Consider the following 4,855-nt stretch of genomic DNA (forward strand, 5'->3'; position numbering starts at 1 on the left):
TGCCGCCCAGGAACCACTGGCTAAGTTAATAACTTTAAACCCCCGCAAAATCTTGTACATGACATTGTAAAAATCAATGAGCTGTGTGTCTATTATGTTTTAAAGATTTATTGTTCTGATTTATGTGTTTGAGCGTCTCCGGGAGTGCATACTGTGTGTGCAGTACCCACAGAAACTAGAAGAGGGCGTCAGAGTCACTGAGCAGGTTTTGAGTTACCTAACATAGAAGCTCTGAACCTGCTTCCTCTGGAAGTGCCGCAAGTGTTCTTAACTGCTGAGCCATCTCTCCAGCACCTAATAGGCCATGACTGTGCTTTGAGAAGACCAATCTCTTGGCTGGGTTTTTTGAGCACTGTTCTTTCTCTTGACCCTGTGATTGAGCCTACATTTTTAAATCTTCATTAAATCCCATTGGCAAGTTCTAAAATCCCTTTCAGCATCGAAGCCCTGGATCCAAGTCTGGCCTGAATGGAGGTCCCTAAAAGTCTAGTGGAATGCCTCGGGCTGCGTGGAGCTTTGTTTTGGTCCTCTCTCCTAGCTGTTAGTCCTAGAAGGATTAGTTCTACACAATCTAGAGGTATCAAAGTATTTAGGACATAGCCAAGCACATGCTGTGTCTGGTAACAGCTCCATAATGTCATATCCACCTTTAGAATCTGGTAGAATATGAAGAAGGTGAGGTGGGGACTCTATGTTCTTGCTGTGTCATTGAGGCCAGTCTTCATCCTCACCTGCCCTTTCCTCCCCTTCCTGATGCCTCAGGACACCCCCCACCTATGAGCCAGGCTCATAGGGAGGTAGGCCCCCTGCATGGAAGGGGAGGACTCTAGAATGAACAAGAACCAAAGGTTAGCATAGTTTTCCATGGTTTGATGAATGTTTCTGTTTCTCTGCTGTTGCTATGATACAATACTCTGACAAAAGCAACTTAACAGAGAGATTTTATTTATTGATTTATTTAATAATTTTTTGTTTGTTTGCTTGCTTGCGTGCTTGAGAAAGCCCTCCTGGAACTCACTATATAAACTAAGCTGGCCTCAAACTCACAGAGATCCACCTGCCTTGGCCTCCCAAGTGCTGAGATTAAAGGCATGCAGTACTATGCCCAACTCTATTTTTAAAATAATTTTTAGAAGTGTGTATGTGTGTGCACGCACATGAGTATGTGTGTGAAAGTGTGTGTGTTTGCATGCATGTGCGTATGTGTGTGTGTGTGTGTAGGTACATATGCACAGAAGCCAGAGTTACAGGGTCTATAAGCAGCCTGAAGCGGGTGCTAGAGATTGAACTCAGGTCCTCTGGAAGAGCACCATATGCTCTAAACCACTGAGCCCTCTCCTCAGCCCTGAGTAGGTTTACTTTATCTGCTAATTCCACTTTCAGTGTGGTGGGGAAGCCAAGGTGTCAGGGGTTTGAAGTGACTGTCACATTACATCCATGGTCAGAAGAGCGCAACGAATTCATGCTAGTGCCGACCCATGAGGAAATGGAAAGGTAGCCATGCTCCCAAGTTGTTGGGGGTCTGTGGACCGACGGAGGAAGCTGGGGGTCCTGCACGGAGGAGGTGGCACTTGGCCTGTCTCAAGGATGAGCCTGGGCTCATTGGGCTTACATGAGAATGAGAACTTCCGAGGGAGCGCCCATCTCTCTCTCTCCTAGCGTGAGGTGGCAGGGCAGAGGCAAAGGAGACAAGGCAGGTGTCATGAAGGGTCGGACATCTTTTTGTTCTGCTGTGAGACAAGAGGTGTAACCCTTCAACATTTTGTTCCACCCCATACACCCCTCAGAGGGCTGATGACAGGCCTCAGGTCTCCTCTACCTAGCTCGTGCAAATGACTCCTGGGTAAAGGGAAACAGAAGCTAAAGCTCTTCCCCAGTCCTGCCTCCCATGGCCACTCTGAAAGAAATCAGGCCCAGGCCCCACCCCACCTCTTTACTTGACACTCACATCTTTACCTAAGCCTTGGTTGGGGGTGGGTGACCCTAAGATTGAAAAACAAATTCTACTTTACAGGGACTTCTCCCCTCTCCCCCCTCCCCTCTCCCATCTCTCCCGTCTCCTCCCCTTACTCCTCCCCTCTCCCCCTCCTCTCTCCCACCTCTCCCCTCTCCCCCTTCCTCCTCCCTTCTTCCCCCCTCTTCCCTCTCTCCCCCCAGTCTCCCCTCTCCCTTCTCCCCTCTCCTCCCTCTCTTCTCCCCCTCTCCTCCCTTCTCCCCTGTCCTCCCCTCCCCTCCCCCCTCTTCTCCTCTCTTACCCTCCCCTCCTCCTCTCCCCTCCCCTCCCCTCCTCCTCTCCTCTCCCCTCCCCTCCTCTTCCCCCTTCCATGTTTCCTCTCCTGCCTTCCAGCCGTGGTGTGGACATAAAGTCCCACCCAGTGTTGTTGTGAGGTGGGAAAAAAAACCCTTAAGCTAGACTAGTATATGAACAAGTAGACGGCCTGATGAGACCCGGGAGGAAGGGATTTGTTTTCGGCATTAAGGCTTGTTTTTCCTGTATTCTTTTGTACTTCCTTATAGCATGAGCAGCAAAATTCTGGAGGCAAGATGCTACATGAGTTAATTCAAGGTTATAACAAAGCACTCTTATTTCATTAGCAAGAAGGTGAAAGCCAAGATTTGGCCAAACAGAAGGGGCAATCATCTAGAAAGTTCCTTCCTGATTCTTAGAATGGTTCTGCAAACTCCAGAAATACCCCAAGCCTTCAAAATTAACCTTTACTTCAACCAGTGCTCAGAGTTGTGTCTCCTGAAAGGTCAGCGATATAAACAATTTTCTGTCGAAGGCAGATTTTGTAAATTCTCAGGAAAAAATACTTGAGGTTGTTAAATCTGGGAAATACACAGAAGGAAGAGAGAGCCAAAGAGCACCCCCACGTCAACCATGTCAGAGCAAGTCTTGGGAAGAAGTTTTGAATTAAAGTGCTCTAAACATCTGGCTTTCATTTGTAATATAATTAGAAATGCATCTTACTATGTAAGGAATTTTAAAAGCCAAGAGGAAGTACATTTCTTGGTGACCAGGCATTAGGATGATGTCATAGACATGGCATGTAAAGGAATACCCGAGACTATTTGGTAGTATTTGCAAAGACTTTTTCTGTGTGTGTATTGAATTGTAAGTGAAGGAGAGAGAATGAGGTTCTATGACACATGACTCAGAACCAAGCATTTCTGGACCCCAGCAGTGTAAGGGAAAGGTGGCCGAGAAATAGGTACCGGTCTCCAAAGCCAAGTCAGAATAAGACAAAAATTTCCACTACTTCATTTTCCACTCCTTGTTTGTTTTTCTTCTAGCTTTTGCTCCATGAGTAATAAAGAAAGGAGACCCCCGAAAGGCAAATCTGTGCCTTACACTGTGAGGTACCCCCACTGACAGCTCCCACACAGCAATCTCCTGTTCCTCAGTTTCATATTGCAAACCAGGGACACACCAGGAAGCAGCATGAGCGCCATATGTACTGTGGCTAAGACATGACACCTACCAATTACAACCTATTATCATGGTAGGTTTTTCTGTGAGAGGCTTTTTCAATAACAAAATAGCAGGAAAGACGCTGTTCAGAAGATGCTGGAGTATCCCTAGCCTACAAAATCAAACTTTAGGTCTCCTGGTACTCAGACTTGAGTCTTGTGAAAGGTCAGTTGATGCAAACTATAATAAGATTATAAATCTTATCAAATTCATATACATTATAGCTATATGTTTGTATTTATAGATACATACAATGTGCATATATACTGTGGTGGTTTGAATATGCTTAGCCGAGGAAGTAGCACTGTTAGGAGGTGTGGCCTTGTTGGAGGGAGCGTGTCATTTGGGGGTGTGCTTTGAGACCTCCTTCCTAGCTTCCTGGAAGTCAATCTTCCTAGCTGCCTTTGGAATAAGGGGTAGAACTCTCAGCTCCTCCAGTGCCATGCCTGACTGGATGCTGCCATGCTTCCCGTCATAATGATAATGGACTGAATCTCTGAACCTGTAAGCCAGCCCCAATTAAATGTTGTCCTTTGTAAGAGTAGCTGTGGCCATGGTTTCTCTTCACAGCAATGAAACCCTAAGACAAGACATACAGACAGACAGATTGTAGTGTCAGCTATGGACCCTACAGCTGGCGTGGCAGGATATGCCGACAGGTGTAATAGCAGCACACATATTATGGAGGTAATCAATTCTTCCCGATTAGCTGAAAGATCAGCTCAATAGGAGGGAACACATACACTGTATATCTGACCAAGAACCTGCATCTGGGGAGCTCATACGTCCCAGAAAGTGAAATTACTTCTATTATTTTGCTAAGTGGATGGAAGTGGCCAATTGCCCTCAAACCTCTATACCCAGAGATCAGTGCGGCTCTCAGACCTCATTAGAGATGTCTCTTTGTGCAAGGGACAGCAATTAGTACAGAAACTCACAGATGGTCAAAATGCAGAGGATAAATGTCAGTGGAGTGGTCAGCCATAACCGGACACCTGTATCACACACACACGTGCACACACACACACTCCTCAAGGCTCAGGGACTATCTCAGGAGAAAGACTTTAAGAGTTAGAGGTCTCCGAAGATCAGGGAAAAGCAGTGTCTTCTCAGTAAGACAGGACTGGTGCAGCCTTGAGCTCACAGGGGTCACCTGCACAAGACCAAGTCAGTCAGTCATTCCAGCATGGATCGAGGAGGTATTCACAAGCCCCTACTCATAACTGTAGAGCTATTGACTGTTGGTGGCTGTTAGGGGAGGGAGGGTTAAGGTTTTGCTTTGCCTTGCCTTGCCTTGCCTTGCCTTGCCTTGCCTTGCCTTGCCTTGCCTTGCCTTGCCTTGCCTTGCCTTGCCTTGCCTTGCCTTGCCTTGCCTTGCCTTGC

This window comes from Grammomys surdaster, unplaced genomic scaffold, assembly GCF_004785775.1.
Source record: "Grammomys surdaster isolate TR1022 unplaced genomic scaffold, NIH_TR_1.0 362, whole genome shotgun sequence".
Classification (NCBI taxonomy): Eukaryota; Metazoa; Chordata; class Mammalia; order Rodentia; family Muridae; genus Grammomys; species Grammomys surdaster.